Below are 18,074 nucleotides of genomic sequence, written 5' to 3' on the forward strand. Positions count from 1 at the left end.
TAATTTTTTAAGATATTGGCTTTGATAATGGCATGCCCTCAACCTATTTGTGAAATTGTCAATAAGAATGATTTTGTCATAGGTTTGAATTGTGTTTTGAACTAAGGCATTGGCATAAAAATGATAATGGTTGATGAATGAATCTATATAGGCCTTAATGGCCATATATTGATTTAAATTGTAGCCTTGGGGCTTTATTGGCTAAATGTGTTCGAGTCCCAAATGTTGCATTAAATTAATGTCCTAGTTTGGACAATGGGTTCGAGTCCGAAAACGTACTACTACAAATTACCCCTATGTCAATGAACTTTCTAACGACGATTAACAAAGTGTTGCATTAAGTAGTCTATTATAAAAGTTTCAAGTGTTTCCAAAAATAATTGTTCTGTTAGTTATAATTTAACACATAACATCACTTTTGACATTAAGCATTGCAATAGATGAATAAAATAAGCTATAGCAATGCTTATTTTATTCCTTCTATTTTCAGATAAATTTTATTAAGTACGAAAAAAACATTTTAATGAAACTTTTAAACTTGATACAATTGCTTAAACCTACTACACTGCTACATTCGCTACAATTGCTACATCTTGTGGAGACGCAGTGGAGATCGACGATCTGTTACTGAGATCTGTCGGTGATGCTGTATCGACGCTGTGGAGTGTTTTTCCAAGAAATTTCTGCTGTTCATTATCAATAAGTTCTTTTTTCTCCCGCAAACATTTAGGTGTCGTTTGGTTAGCGTTAAAGAAATACAGTGTTTGTTTGGTCACATAAGAACAAATAATTACCGCATAGCTTTGATTTACTTGTGCCAGGGATATCTGGACGAACATAACTGCAATTTGTATCCTTGAATTGGACCAACTGTAGTGAGTTGTGGCGTAGTGAGCTTCAGGACGACTATAGAATTGCAATTTGGTGAGTTAAAGATAAACCATATCTGATTTGTACTTTAATTTCTTACCAAATTTGCACACTTCAATTTCTCTTAGTGTCGGAAAGTGAGACCAAATTTTAGCTCTCAATTTTTTTTGGAAAGTCATACTGAATTTGCAGTTCAATTACTCTCAAATTTGCACTTCAATTGCTTCAATTTGGGGATTTTAAGGTTATTGTGTTCTTCTACGACTCTAACCTGATTTTTGGGGATTTTGGATTTTTATTCTCCTTAGAGAACATTTGATTGTTGTCCTTGAATACACTAGACCAAATAATAGATAAGAAACTATCTCCGCGGAACTAATTTCAAAATTAATCTCAATATTACTAATCCTCTATGCACTTTAATGAAGATTGGAAAGCATTTCTGTAGAGATTCCATTTTATCAGTAATGTATTCCATTGTATTTGTTTACTATTTAATTTTTAAATACATAGAGAAGTGTTGATTCCTCTTGAAAAGGAGTAAAAAGGTTTATACATAAGGGTTTGATGTAATGGTTTCTCTTGACATAACCTATATAACAATGCAGAATTTTGCACTACCAGATTCCAAAAGAAATTGGATAACTTCTTCTTCTTAATGCAATTGAAAGTGTTCCTTTGTTGTATAGATATCATTCACTCATCATGTATTCCTCCCACCTTCTATTTTGTTCTCCTCATGTGGTGATGGAGATCTATATTATTCATATTGAAAGCTTGCAATAAAAAGTAACTCCTGCCTGTTTTTCAGTGAGAATTGTTTCTCTACATAGTCATCCCTCCCAGTGCATTCTACTCATCATAGTTCTTTCTAATTTCCTTGAAATGTTATTCTTGTTGCTAGCTGATTCTGTAACTGTTTTAGTCCTATGGAGATATTCCACTAGAGTACCTTGTAAATCTATTTAGTTATGGCCTAGGACCTTTGGTTAATTCTTTAATAAGGTGTTTAAGTAGTATTGCATCTTTACAATACATACTATATGATTGATCATTGACTGTTATTATCTTTCTTGACTTTGTATGATATGATAACAGGGCCCTTTAGAGGGGACATATTTCATTGGCAGGCCACAATTATGGGTCCCCCGGACAGCCCTTATACTGGTGGTGTATTTTTAGTTACTATTCATTTTTCTCCTGATTATCCATCCAAACCTCCAAAGGTATGAAATGGTTCAAATTACTTTGTGACTTCTGCCTTGGTAATTATTTTTGTTGTTAGTCAAGGCCCTATTTATTTTCAGGTTTACTATATGGAACATGGTTCTGCTATATTCTATCGTCTAAGTTAACTTTGTATGAGGATGTCAAGGCCCTATTATATTCAGGTTTACTATATGCAACGTAGTTCTGTTGTATTCTGTCTTCTAAGTTAACTTTGTATGAGGATGTCGATGTAGATTTGCTGGTAACAAGCTCCTGTTTATTGAGCATAGCTTTTGGGGAATTGCACCCAACAGAATAAGTGGATATGGGCTGTTAATTGTTGATGTGTCACTGGTGGATCCATTGTTGGTTTGATTACTCGTAGGCTTGTAAATTACACCTTTTGGATACTTGAGATGTGAACTTTTTTCTAAGTTATATGTACTAGCTAAGGTTGTGAAATAAATAAAGATATTTATTTATTTTTGGGGGTGTGGGGTTCCTGGAGTCCATGATAGACGACCAAAGTGGGATGGTGGGAGCATTCTTATGAAATTTAGGTTTATTGGTGAGTGTGACAAATTAAGAGTTGAGAGTCACGATTTATAAAAAATATATTGAGAGACTGTATATAAAAAAAAGTGGAGCATGAGTTGGAACTCCAGGGGAACATCTTATATTAGCATAATATATTTCATGAAAAAAGAGAGAAAAGTACTGGGATCTTCCTGCTGCCTTTCAAGTCAGGAGCATAGAGTACTCATTAATCAGTACAACATTTGTAGAATGAACAAGTTTCTTCTTGTAGAAGGGTTGAGAATGTGCAAGGTCCAGCTTCTCTGGAAAGAAATGTTGGTTAATGTCAACATAGTTATCTCTCTCTCTCTCTCTTTCTGTGTGGATGTGTGTGTATCTGCACCCTTTCTTAGTATGTACCAAATAAATATCTACCTTATAAAAAAAAGAGTATGTATCTAATAAAATATGAATACATCAAACTATTTGAAAACTCAGTATGTCAACCATGATTGACAGCTATCTGAAAATATTTGGTGGAACTCTGATGTGTACATACATATATCTGTTATTCTCCTATCAACATTAATGTAGTAAAGTTATGGATGTATCCTTGCAGGTTGCTTCCAGGACAAAAGTTTTCCATCCAAATATTAACAGTAATGGCAGTATATGCCTGGACATATTGAAGGAGCAGTGGAGCCCTGCCTTAACTATTTCCAAGGTCCTTTCTTAACTTTCAAGCTAGCTTTTATCTGCTGAGAAGTAATACAAGCTAAAGAAACAGAAATTTTATTTTAGAACCTTGGAGTCATGGTTGATTTAGAGCCCTTGCAAATAGATTTTGAAACCATTAGCCAAATTATATACAATATGAAGCATAGCTGAATAGGAATAACAAAATTGACTTATTAAAAAATAAGAAATGACTTATTATATATGATGACATTTTGAGGGAAATTGGTGTATGATTATTTTCGTGGTTTGGGTGTTTATGGTGCTATAGCTGCAAGTTTGTGGGGATGTTTCCATTTGTAATTCTTGAAAGGGATGATATTTTGAGCTATTGTTCTCTTATTGTAAATTTTTTTTGGTTACCTGTGAGGTTTGTTTGTTGGTTAGCCATGATTTTCCATTGAAATTCTTTAGAACGATGAGATTTTTGAGCATGTTCCAGTGTTTGTTTGATTGTTTTTGGTTGACTGTGTGCTGTTGCTGAAGGTTTGTTGTGCTTTTCAGGTGAAAAACTTAAAAAGATGAGACTTTAAGCTACTTTTCATTTATGGTTGTTTAATCAAGAGACCATATTTGGTCCAAGGTGGCTTTCGGTCTTGGGTTGAAGAGGGCCTACGCGTTAAGGAGTTGAAACCTGAGACTGCATTGACAATCCTAAATGAGGTATCTGATATGTTTCTTAACTTTCTTAAAGTGTGTCGTGTGAACCCTATGATTGCTGAGGATCCCAATCTTCCTGTTACAGTGCCAAAAGTGAAAGATGTCTTTATTTAAAAAGTAATTACTATGAGCTATACAACAGTGAAGTCACACCAATGATTATGCTAATCATCATGACAAGTCAGCTACTTCTTCGGTCACCAAAAGTAGGGATCAGATACAACCATACACAACAACAACAATGGCAACAAGATACTCAGCGTATTCGCACAAAGTGGGGTCTGGGAAGGGTAAAGTGTACGCATTCCATACCACTACCTCTACCTCTGATGAAGTAGAGAGGTCGTTCCGATAGACCCCCGGATTAAATACAACCATATATTTAAAATTATGAACTTTCCTCTCTTTCTTTCTAGCCAAGCATACCAAAATAAGTGGATGATTGTCCAATATTTCTCATCACCCCTATACTTGACCAACTATTTACGAAACAAGAAAATTGTCAGTAGACAATTGCATGACTTGTTGTAAAACAAGCACAATTGCAGCCAATTCAGCGAACCATTTGCAGTGGAAAATGTTCTTACGAAATAAACAAAGACTAATAGAAATTCAATTCTTATCTTATCATATGAAAGGGTTCCACCAGTTGCTTCCCAGCCAACTAAAGTAAGAAGCTTATCTCAGCCGTTTTCCCTTATAAACAGGCAACCATGAATTCCCCCATCAATATTTTTCAAGGCTTTATAATTTAACTTTATGGTAAAAATACACTGCTTAACCTTTCACAATGCTCAAGACAATCCCTCCTAGAGAGGTAAATCGGTTCGTGAATATATTAACCTCCCTTTCTTGGACAATCCTTCTAAACTTTGGATTAGGTAACAACATTCTGCTTCTCACTCAAATGTCTCCTTAACAGTGCATAATTTGTTTGTTGCTTCCTGTTGCATGTCATTAGAATGTTTTTATATTGCATGACCATATATTTAGTGAGCTTCTGTTGCAACTTTCTTTGAAATAGAACAAAGTTGAGACAACCTTCGTGATCTTTCTTTAGAGCAAAATGATTAATGCAGTAAACAAGCAGCGTGAACTCAGATCAACGGAGATTCTGAGCACTTCCCTGTCTTGATAGGGCTGCACCAAGGATTAACTCTTAGCCCCTTTTTATTCGCCTTGGTGATGGATGTGTTGACACGAAGTATACAAGGAGAGGTGCCGTGGTGTATGCTGTTTACAGATTATGTAGTGTTGATTGATTAGACACAGGGAGGTGTTAATGCTAAGTTGGAGGTTTGGAGATAAACCCTGGAGGCTAAAAGATTCAGGTTGAGTAGGACCAAGATGGAGTACTTGGAGTGCAAGTTTAATGACTCGAGGCAAGAGGGCGAGGTGGTAGTGAAGATGGATTCTCAGATGGTTTGTAAGAGGGATAGTTTTAAGTATCTTGGGTCTATGATTCAGGAAAATAGAGAGATTGAAGAGGATGTCTCTCACCGTATTGGGGCATGATGGATGAAATTGAGGCTCACCTCGAGAGTTTTATGTGATAAGAAGGTGCATCCAAGCTTAAAGGTAAACTCTATAGAGTTGCAGTTCGGCTAGCTATATTGTATGGAGCGAAGTGTTGGCCAGTTAAGAATTCTCACATCCAAAAGTTGAAGGTGGCGGAAATGAGGATGTTGCGTTGGATGTGTGGATTTACGAGGGGTGACAAGGTTAGAAATGAGGCTATTCGAGAGAAGGTGGGAGTAACGTCGGTGGAGGACAAGCTGTGGGAAGTGAGGTTGAGATGGTTTGGTCATCTGAGGGGCACTGGGGCCCTAGTTCGTAGGTGTGAGTGGTTGGCCTTGGATGGTTTCAAGCGGGGTAGGAGTAGGCTAAAGAAATACTAGAGAGAAGTGATTAGACGTGACATGGAGCAGTTACAGCTTATTTAGGACATGACCCTAGATAGGAAGGTATGGAGAAAAAATATTAGGATGGAGGGCTAGTGCGTGTGGATGAGTCGTAGTCAGTAGTTAGGTGTGCTTTGGTGTAGCTTGGCTGGTAGTCTTAGGCTTGGGGGGAGGGGGATGCCTTTTTGTTTGGTAGTGTACTATATATTTTATGGGTGTCGTATCTATGAGAAATAATAGAGAAAATATTATTGAATTGTTGTCTAAATAATTACATTGACACCCTATTTATAGACACTACAATACAATCCTTTTCGAAGTAGGATTTTGTATACTATTTCTATTCCTACTCATATTCTAACACTCCCCCTCAAGCTGGTGCATACAAGTCAGATGTACCTAGCTTGTTACAATTATAATTAATACGAGGACTGGTGAGGAACTTGGTGAAGATATCTGCAAGTTGATTAGCTAACTTCACAAATTTTGTAACAATATCTCCCGAGAGTATCTCTATGTGCTTGGTCCTCTCATGGAACACTGGATTAGATGCAATATGAAGGGCTGCTTGATTATCACATACAAGTTCCATCTTACCGGTTTCTCCAAATTGTTTGATCCAAACTACAAGTTGCTGCAGCCATTGCTTGATATTCTACTTCGGCGCTAGACCGAGCAACCACACTCTGTTTCTTACTCTTCTAGGACACCAAATTACCACTTACTAAAACACAATATCCGAATGTAGAGCTTCTATCAGAGGGTGATCCTGCCCAATCAACATCGGTATATCCAATGATATGCTCATGGCCTCGATCCTCATAGAGTAGTCCTTTACCTGGAGATGACTTTATATATCGCAAAATACGAACAACTGCATCCCAATGACTATCACAAGGGGAGGTCATAAACTGACTTACAACAGTTATGGGAAAAGAGATGTCAGGTCTAGTCACTGTGAGATAATTCAACTTTCCAACCAACCGCCTACCTTCCAGGATCACTAAGTGGCTCCTCCTGTCTTGGTAGAAGTTTAGCATTTGGAATTTTGGATCCATATAAGTGTCAATGGGTCGACATCCTATCATTCCTGTCTTCTCAAGAATGTCTAAAACATACTTGTGTTGAGAAATAACAATACCTGATCTGGACTGTGCAACCTCAATACCTAGATAGTATTTCAGTCTGCCGAGGTCTTTAATCTGGAAATATTGAAAGAGATATTGCTTCAAGTTAGTGATACCATCTTGATCATTGTCGGTGATAACAATATCGTCAACATAAACCACCAGATAAATACACAAATTTGGTTCAGAATGGCGATAAAACACTGAATGATTAGCTCCACTACGAATCATGCCAAACTCCTAAATCACTCTGCTAAATTTTTCGAACCAGGCTCGAGGGGATTGTTTCAAACCATAGAGTGACTTGCACAATCGACATACAAGGCTACTAGACTCCCCTGAGCAACAAAACCAGGTGATTGCTCCATATAAACTTCTTCCTCAAGATCACCATGCAGAAAAACATTCTTAATGTTCAACTGATAAAGAGGCCAATGACGAACGATAGCCATAGAGAGAAAAAGACGGACATATGCTATTTTAGCCACGGGAGAGAAAATGTCACTATAATCAAACCCAAATATCTGTGCATATCCTTTGGCAACAAGGCGAGCTTTCAGCCGATCAACTTGACCATCTGAACCAACTTCGACCATATAAACCCAACGGCAACCAACCGTAGATTTACATGCAGGAAGGGATAAAGTAGAGATGTGACTGTGGAAATAGTATGGAATGGGGAACCTGATTCTGGATCGAAGATGATGGCATTCTGTTAATGAGATAGCAAGATGCGAGGATTGCATTACCCCCAAAACGCAGCGGAACATGGGATTCAATGAGAAGAGTGCGAGCAGTCTCAATGAGATGCCTATTTTTCCTTTCTGTTATACCGTTCTACTGAGGGGTGTATGGGCATGATATCTGGTGAATGATTCCTTGGTGAGTCAGGAACTCCTGAAACTGGGAGGATAAGTATTCTAAAGCATTATTACTACGAAAAACACGAATAAAAACACCAAATTGGTTTTGTATTTCGGCACAAAAACTTTGAATATAGAAAATAACTCGGAACGATCTTTCATCAAGTAAACCCAAGTACATCTTGAGAAATCATCAATGAAAGTAACAAAGTAACGAAATCCTAAGGGTGAATTGACTTTACTAGGACCCCAAATATCAGAATGAACTAATGAGAAAATAGACCCTGAACGACTCTCAATACTACGTGAAATATAACACGGGGGTGTTTCCCAAGTTGACACAACTCATAATCTAATGTGGATAAACTAGACAAACTAGGCACCATCTTTTGTAGCTTGGATAGACTCGGATGTCCGAAACGTTTATGAATAAGGTAGGGAGGGTCTGTAACGGAATATGCTGTGAAGGAATTTGAAGAGGTAAGATAATAAAGGCCTTGTGATTCATGTCCTATGCCAATCGTCTGTCCCGTTTTGCGGTCCTGCATTAGAAAAGAATCATAAAAAAAAGTCATACTACAATGAAGGGCACGTGTCAAACGACTAACAGATGCAAAATTAAAAGGACAACCAGGGACATAAAGAACAGAGTCTAGAGTGACAAAAGATAGGGGTTTGGCTTGTCCAACTCCTTTTGGCTTTATTTGGATTCCATTGGCTAAAGTAATAGCAAGAAGAGATTGTGAATAAACAATATCAGACAGAAGTGATTTGTCACTAGAAATGTGATCAGAAGCACTTGAGTCCACAACTCATGATCCAAAGGAAAAAGATTGTGCAGTTGAGGCTATTGGTAGAGATATATGCTTGCTTGCTTGATATTGAAGATACTTATTATATTTCTTGTCAGATAAATACACCCATTGATCACTTGTGGTGTTAGACTGAGCAACATGAGCATTTTTAGGTGGTCGATCATGCAAAGAATAGCATATTCCACGTGTATGTCCAAGCCTATTACAATAACTGCACTAAGGTCGAGAATAACATACGCCACGAGTATGTCCAAGCCTTTTATAATAACTACACCTAAGACGATCTTCCAAATCGACCTTCCCTTCGTCGATTCTTCATGGACTGTGACGTTTGATTTTCTGATCTCCTCATTAAGAGTTTAGATTTAATCATATAACACCAATTAAAAGATTAGAAAATATGTTACCGGAATCTGGAAAAACAGTGTCCAGTCGCCGAAATTAGGGTTTCGACGATCGAAAGCTGAGAAACTTGGCTGAAACTAAAAAATCAAAAGCTGGTTGGAGGTTGGAGCAGCTGGGCGACCTCAACAGAAAAGAAAAAGTCGAAAAGTCGACCAAAGAATGGCTCACGCACCGGTGCGTGACAGATATCGCCGGAACTCCAGAAGGCGCGTGTGGTTGGGGTTTTTCCGGTGGTTTTAGTCATTTTTCTGTCGCCTAAGCTTTCCGATCCTCTTGGTGGTGTTTTATTTTGTACACAACCCACAAAACAGATAATGACTCAAACAGTCGTCGAAAATTGATACACGTGATATTTTTTTCTTGGAATTTTCTCACCAATTCTCTGATACCATGTGAGAAATAATAGAGAAAAATATTATTGAATTTTTGTCTGCATAATTACATTGTCATCCTATTTATAGACACTACAATACAATCCTTTTCGAAGTAGGATTTTGTATACTATTCCTATTCCTCCTCATATTCTAACAGTATCTCTGTTATTTTCATCTTTGTTTTATACTTTTGACGATTTTGTTTACTATCCTTTTGTCTTGAGCCGGGGGTCTATCGGAAACAGCCTCTCTACTTCTTTGGAGGTAGTGGTATGGACTGCGTACATTTTACCCTCCCCAGACCCCACTATGTGGGAATATACTGGGTTTGTTGTTGTTGTTGTTGTAATTATTTCAATTTTGGATATTTGTGTGTTGTGGCTGTAAGCTAGCTGTGATTTGTAGATAAGATTCTTTGAAAAAAGACTTTACGTTGCAACTTATGTCATATGCTTGATGTTATAGTACCTGAGATAAAAAGTTAACAGTACTTGCATCTGTTACATGCTAATGTGTTTGCTATAAGCTGAAAAATATCATGCCCATGCCAACAGCTACATGTTCAATATCTATAAGCTAAAAAATATCCTGCCCATGCCAATAATTGCTTGTGGATTAATGGCATTAATAGAAGGCCACATAGCTTTTTTAACAGAAAATGATTTATTGGCAAAATTCCTCCTCTAATAAAGAGGGAAAACAAGAGGAGAGAATTTTGTAGGTGAATATTTAGAGGAGTTTCGTTCGTTCTAATTAGCACACTTGACCAACCATCTAGATGGACCTAATATTGCATGAATCAGGATTATTCAGGTTAGAGTTCTCAATGCTAGATGGTTAAACTAAAGAGTTTGGGGTTGAGCAGTTACTATTGCTATTTTTCGTGTATAAGAATGTATTGGAACACAATTAGGTTATCTGCATTAGTTTATTGAATAGCTGAAGCATCACAGGATTGATGATTGTAGAAAACCAGTTGAAGAGTCCCATGTCGTGGACAATGAACAAAAATACACTTGTGTGCTCTTATAAAATATCTTGTCAAGTATTTTTGTAATGTATTAAATAGAAGGGTTGGAGAAGTTATCCTATTTTGTGTAAACTGTTGTGAATCTCTTTTCCATTTCTTCGTTCATTTAGAGCTACATGAATTTAATCTGCTTCTTATCACTGATATCAAAGATTATTTTTATGCAAATAAACCTTCAATTGAGGAACTTGAACAATTTTTAGAATTTCAGTTACCTCGGTAGTGGGCTCCAGCATATAGTGATCTTCCTCTTGGTCATCGCCACAGAAAACATGCCTCTCCATCCCTGCAGTTCACTTTGATGGGTCCAAGGCTATATGTCAACACTGTAAAGGTATATCTTCATGTGTGAGTAAGAACATCAAGAAAGCTCTTCTTGTTTTTTTCTACGATGGATTTTCAAGAGCAGCATTTTGACATTTTCTTATTTATCAGCGGAGAAACCTAACTATAGTTAAATGTTCTCTTTTCCCTTCATGGAAGGAATAAAAGGAAATACAGCAGGAGCAGTTCTTTGGTTTTTTCCTGTGCCTTTCAATTGTTCATCAACTAGTTTTGTTTTACTGGTTTCAAAATTTAGAAAGAGGGTGCACTTCTGGTATGAGCTTGATTTTATGGCAAACCTTTATGCTATTTCTCCTTTTATCTATGTTGGAGTAGTAAAGGTGATCATTTTCTCGTTTTGGTAATTTTGACCTACCAAACAATTTGTAGAAACCCTGTTAAATTCTTACTCTCGTGTTTGGGGAACAGGTAATCTACCTATTTTACCTCCCCAGAGGATAACCTGTGCTTCAAAGTTCATTTTTACTTCAAATAAGCGTAAACTTTTTGCGAAGGAGTTACTATTATTGATTGTGTTCTATGATAAGCATTTCTAGATTTTAGAGGGCTGAAGATTAGCCTAACTATAATTAAGTTAGTTGTTATTTTTGGGAACATCTTAGTAGAGGTGGAAGCTCTGAATGATCAATTTTTTTCCCTCTTGCTAATATTTGCAGGTTGACTCTGGAAATAGGCCAGTAACTGAAATTCGTTATACTTGGAAGGTAAAAGGAGTGATCACCTGGCTATCCTTCTTCAACATCTATCAGCACTTCCTTAAAGTATCCAACTAACAGATGATCTTAGCTATGAGCCTGTGGATGAACCAGTTGAACGAGGGTATTTAGAACCTATCAAATGGAGCATATTTTCACATGTTTGCACTGCTCCAGTAGAATACCTCAGGGCACGAATAGATGACTCTGCTTCTATTGTGACCAAGTACTAGTTTGAGTTAAAGGTTATTGGAATGAAGAAGGTCCTCTTCCTGAGGTTGAGATTCTTGATGGTCGCTTATAATGTTCCAAATAGGTCTCTTGTAATGCCATTTTAGTCTATCTCGCCTTCTCCAGGTATACTCCCGCTTCACAATGTATTTTCTCTGTAGCTTGAATCCAACCATTCCCATTATACCCATCCTAGATTTTATCCCTAACCCTGCATATTTTCTTCATGTACCCTGCATATATGCTCAGGTCTCATTGTGATTATTTTTGCAGAATAATCCTCTCGATGTGAACTCAAAATATGCTTAAGGTAGAACTCCAACGAGGCATTGACCCATTATATCATGCTGCAGTGTGATTCTAACTTTTTATATTGTCATTTAAGTGCTAATTTATATTATTTATTCTATTTTTATAGGTGTCCAAAATGAAGAAAGTGATGAAGATATTTATTACATTTTGCTTTTGGGTTTAAATTACTAGCTTGTTGCATATTTTGAATTATGAGATTATTAATGAATGATTTTGTTTTGTGATGTGTATATACTGTGTTATAATTTATTATGTATGTAAATAAAAATTTACATTAATACGAGTGACTATTTATATAAATTGTTTCAATTTAATAATGTGGCAATAATCATTGCAATAGATCAATAAATTGTTGCAATAGGTAGTCAAAAAGAGTTGCAACAGAATAACAAAAGTGTCACAATAAATGCTATTGCAACGGTTTAATGTCGTTGCAATAGATGAAAATAGGAGTTCCAATAAGTAATGAAATAGTTGTAATAGGTAGTCAAAAAGCGTTGCAATAAATTAACAAAAGCATCGCAATAGATGCTATTGTAATGGTTTAATATCGGTGCAATAGATTCTATTACAACGTTAGTAATCGTTGTAATAGATGAAAATAGGCATCTCAATAAGTAATGAAGTAGTTGTAATAGGTACTCAAAAAGTGTTGCAATAGAATAACAAAAGCATCAGAATAGAAGCTATTGCAACGGTTTAATGTCGTTGCAATAGATTCTATTGCAAAGGTTGGCAACCATTGCAATAGATGAAAACAGGCATCTCAATAAGTTAAAAGATAACCATCGCCATAGGTCAAGCTATGGCGACGGTTCAAACAACCATCGCACAAATCGTTGCCATAGACCTATCGCAATGCCCACCTATAGGACATTTGTTGAACCGTTGCGGTAGAGCTATGACAACGGTTTTGTTGTCTATTGCAACGGTTTTTCAACCATCACCACAGGGGTAATTTCTCGTAGTGATGGTGAAATTATTATTATGGCATAATTTATGCTTGCAAGTGGGGTTGGTATGACGATACCAATGAGGTTCCTATAAGTATAAAGAGTTTAATAAATGTTGATGAATGTTAAGTGTTTTAAATTGATCTTAAGAGAGAGATGTGTAGTTGGGCTGTGAAAGTAGAAGTCTCGAAGGACTTAAACTAGAAACTGCCCTAGCCGATGCGGGTGTCTAAATGACCAGGAGGTTCGAGTTCCCTCCATTGAATATATAAATAGGAGGTTCGATTTCATCATATTGTATACATTAGCGCTTAAGTCACCTTGATTATGTCAGGAGGTTCGAGTCCCCCACAAAGGCATATACATATATGGATATTCTCAGGTTTATGCGGCTATAAGCACTGGGGCCCTTTCATCTAGGGGAGAGCTGGGCTCATATAGCACGTGGGTGCCGTGTTATATGATGGTTATGCTACACAGCCTGGGTTAAAGGTTTATGAAGTTCATGTTAAGCCTTTCTCCCTATCTAGCATATGATATTATGTATATATATATATATATGTATGTATATATATATATATGTATGTATATATATATATATATGTATGTATATATATATATATGTATGTATATGTACTTCTTATGATGTTATATATGGAATATTGTATTGGTTTTGGACTATTATTATATTATTATTTTATTCCTCTATCCTTGGGTTACATGATAGCGCTCCAACTGCTAACTGTCTTTAGATGTTGTATCCCCACGCGATGTAGGGATTGGTCATACTTTTACATCACCTGCTCAGTGAATTGGATTCGGGATCAGCTAGCGAGTCAGAATGAAGTGGTGATCTTCCAACCTTTAAAAGACCCCATTTCATATTATGGTCTCATTTTTATATTTTGACTACCTCTTTTGATATTGGTTTTGGCTATTGTTAGATGTATGTCCAGACATTTTATTAACCTTTGATTTATAGAAGCTTTATTTGATTACTGTGGACTTGGGTAGTTTAGTTGATTATTTTGGTGATGGACAGTTGTCCGGCTACTCGTGAATGGTATAGACATATGATGAATTATTATTAGTTTTATTATATGTTAGATTGTTTTATGTTCGGAATTCATCCAATAATGGAGGTCGTTGTGTTGGTTGGGTTAGGCAAGGCGGTAACCTTCGGTCCACGTAGGACTTAAGATACTCATCACGGCTAGGCCCTGGTTTGAGTCATGACAAAGGTGGTATTAGAGCATAGGTTCATGGTCAATTGGGTGTCCACAAAGTTGTTTCAAGTAGAGTCTCTTTCATGGGTGTGTAGCGTGCCACACTTATAAGAGAGAGGCTATGAGATATTTAGGAATATTTTCCTTTCTTATTGTCTTAAATTCGGGCTACAGAGTCTAAGGTCTTGGATCCTTCTGATTTTTGTTTGTTCGTTTTTCAGATCATCACTCCAAGAAGATCTGATATTCGTGTAAACTCTTTTGTCCTGCCTGAGGACAATGTGGATGGAGCTCGTCCAACTTCTGGGGTCTAGACCAGGTCAAGGATCACTGCATCTGACTGTCCTCATGGAGTCCCGCCTGTCCCCACTGATCCTACTCCTGAGAGCGACACTCATACTCAGATGGCTCAAGGGGAGGTTATTAATGTTGAGTTCCACTGCTCAATTAACTTACTAAACCAGCTGGTTATATCTCAGTCACAACAGTTGGGTTCTTCTAGTCCTGCTATGGGTTTGTTTGAGGCCACTAGAGTTGGCCAATTTATGAGGTTGCACCCTCTGATGTTTACTGGTACCAGGATTGAGGAAGATCCTCAAAGTTTCATTAATGAAAGTGGGAAAATCTTTTGGGTTTATGCATGCTTCAGAGATTGAAGACATAGAGTTTGATGCCTATCATTTGAAGGATGTAGCATACCAGTGGTATGAAGTGTGGGAACAGTTAATAGGCAAAGACGCTGGTTTTGTGGGATGAGAGAGGCAAAAGTGGAGGAATTTGTTATCTTGAAGCAAGAAAGAATTGCAGTCAAGGAGTATGCTTTGAAATTCCATTAGTTATCCCGGTATGCACCTGATTTGGTATCTAAAATGAGGGCCCGAATGCAAAAGTTTACTTTAAGATTGTTCCAAGTCTTGGTTTTGGAGAGTAAGGATTCCTTGTTAAACAAGGATATGGATATTTCTCAACTTGCGTTTTATATGTAGCAGGTCAAAGAGGAGAAAAAAACAAGCTGAGATTGGTGAAAGATAGAGTACAAAATTTTGGTGTTCAGAATAGGTTGGAGGCCAATAGTAGAGTGGGAAGTGGTCTGAGAAGAAGAGCTGGAGGAGTCCTAAATCTAATTCTACAGGTAGTGCTCCCTATCCAAAGTCGTTTGGTGACCGTTATTTCAGTGACGTATGGTTGTTTGGTTACCAGTGGATGGTATAGGCATATGATGAATTATTATTAGTTTTATTATATGTTATTTTGTTTTGTGTTAGGAATTCATCTGGCAGTGAAGGTTGTTGTGTTGGATAGGTTAGGCAAGGGTTGATCTTTGGTCCACGTGGGACTTGAGATACCCATCACGGCCAGGCCCTGGTTTGGGTCATGACAATCTTAGCACAGGTTTCACACCCACAATGACGGTCAGTTAGAGCAGACTATTCAGATTTTGAAGAATATGCTCTACGCATGTGTGATGTATTTTGGTGACCAGTGGAGCAGCATTTAGCCTTAGAGGAGTTTGCATATAATAATAGATACCATTCCAGTATCGATATAGATTCTTTCGAGGCTTTGTATGGTAGGCGTTGTTGCTCTAGTAGGTTGGCTTGTTGTTTCAGAGGTGAGACCTCAAGGTACAGACTTGCTTCCTGAGTCTTTGGACAGAGTATGGATTATTTAGGATATACTTAGAACAGCTCAGGGGAGGCAGAAATGATATGCAGATCGTAGGCTTTGTTCTTTGAGATTTGGTGTTGGTGCTTGTGTTTTCCCTCGAGTTTCACCCATAAAGGGTATGTTGAGGTTTAAGAAGAGGGGAAAGCTTAGCCCTAGGTATATTGGCCTATTTGAGATTCTTCGAACTGTCGATGATGTGGCTTATGAGTAAACTTTACCTCCTGATTCGTTGACTGTTCATATAGGTTTTCATGTTATTATGCTTCATCATTATATTTCGAATAAGTCTCATGTCATTCGTTAGATGAGCGGTTATCTTTCGTTGAGGAGACGATCTTTATATTGGCTAAGGATGTTAGACGATTGCATTCTAGAGTTATCTTTCTTGTTAAGATTCAGTGGGGACATCAACCTACAGATGAGGATACTTAGTAAGTCAAGTCTGATATTCGTAGTTCTTATCCCCAGCTTTTGTGGATTCAGGTATTTCTTTTGCTTTTAGTTCGAGGACGAACTAGATTTTTAGTGTGGATGATGTAACGATCTGAAATTTGATGAAATATGTGAAATTTGTGATTTTGTGTGATTTGACTATTTTACCCCCTCCCTGTAGTTGCATTGTGGTATTTTTGGAGTGGGGTGATTGGCACGGTCCCCTATGCATTTTGGTACCAATTATGTGATATTGTAGGTTTTGGTGGCTTCAAGAGCCTTATTTTGGACTTCAATGGTTATCTTTTGATCCATGTGAGTGACGGCTGAACAGACTGTGCCAACAGATCCAAAACATCAATTTCAGGGCGATAACATGGTTGTGTGGATTTATGGCTTAAAAATCTCATTTCGATCCTCGACTTGGAAAATTGTGAGTTTGGATTTTGGGGGTTGACTTTGTCAAAATGATGCTTTTTCAAAATTTTTATATCACTATTGAGTTTGGAGCATCAAATTTAGTGTGGTTACATAGTGTGTTTGTGTATACCGTATTTTGAATGAATCCCGGACACCTTGTCAAAGTCCATTTTGGACTTAGAAAATCTAGTGCACCAAGTTGCTGGTGTAACTTGGATCACAAAGGGAAAAACTCATTTGAGGAATGTGTTTTATGCCTTATGCACCTAGTAACCTGGTTGGAGTATAAATAGCCCTTTTTACTCAATTTTTGCTCATTTTTCATGTTGCTTCTTGAGAGTTGAACCCTAAAATAGTGTGAGAGCTTAAAAGTGAAGCTTGTAGGTGCTTGGGAAGCTAAATTAACATCTATTTCTTGATTCTCTTACAGATTTGAGGTGAGAATTTACCCTTTTGTTTATCAAATTCCTTGATTAATTGTTCAAAAATCCCAAAACCTTAGTACTTGATTTAGCCCCATATTCTAAACCTTTTCACTTGAATAATGTTCTTAATATTATAATTACTATTTTTTCCCAATTTCATCTTCAAAACAGCTTCAATTCTTGATTTTAAAATGTATTTCAAAGATTTTACCTGATAAATCTCAAAAATAGTTTTTCTTCAATTTGAACCTCATTTTTTACTCGATTTGACTTGGGTTTTTAGCTGTAGATTCTTAAAGGTATGGGAAACACATTTTTAAAGTAGAGTTAAGATTTTACCCTTTTTACGAAAACCTATTTTTGAGGTCTATTTTGATGTCGAACCAAAAGTAGGTAATATGGGTACCGTTAGCCTCATTTTGATGCATACATTCAATGTTTCTTGGTTTTAGTTGATTTTGAGACCGTTTGTGAGAATTAGGGCTTTGTGGTTGAAGTTTTGTGGATCGGTTTTGGCCTTCGAGGTAGGTTAAGGCTTAAATCTTACATACTGGATTGAGTAGTAAATGTTGGTACAAAATACATTCTAGGGGTGGAAACTAATCATCATAAATGTCTATCTATGTGTTTGCCCGCGTGGGGGGCCTATATGTGATATAATTATTTAAATTGAGATATTATGCGATACGTATGACCGTATGGGGTCCTATGTGATGTTGATAGCCTAAAATTCATGTGAGCAATTGTATTGTGTTGTTGAAAATGTCTTTTTATGGTACCATTGGTGTATTGTGATATATTCATACTTATTAGCATATGAAACATGTGGAAATTCATGGATGAACAAACATAATGAGTTGAT

General features: G+C 37.0%; 2 long non-coding RNA genes across 2 annotated transcripts; both read left to right on the forward strand.

Moving 5' to 3' along the window:
• Positions 1-450: 450 nt before the first annotated feature.
• LOC124896003 lies at positions 451-2,005 on the forward strand. The gene is made up of 3 exons (XR_007052334.1): positions 451-730; positions 822-924; positions 1,969-2,005. It is a non-coding gene; the product is annotated as an uncharacterized LOC124896003 (long non-coding RNA).
• Positions 2,006-3,851: 1,846 nt separating this feature from the next.
• On the forward strand, positions 3,852-12,389 carry LOC107855787. Its single transcript, XR_007052330.1, has 5 exons — positions 3,852-3,993; positions 10,709-10,839; positions 11,507-11,902; positions 12,050-12,086; positions 12,195-12,389. It is a non-coding gene; the product is annotated as an uncharacterized LOC107855787 (long non-coding RNA).
• Positions 12,390-18,074: the final 5,685 nt, after the last annotated feature.

The sequence above is a fragment of the Capsicum annuum genome, chromosome 1 (genome assembly GCF_002878395.1).
Source record: "Capsicum annuum cultivar UCD-10X-F1 chromosome 1, UCD10Xv1.1, whole genome shotgun sequence".
Taxonomy (NCBI): Eukaryota; Viridiplantae; Streptophyta; class Magnoliopsida; order Solanales; family Solanaceae; genus Capsicum; species Capsicum annuum.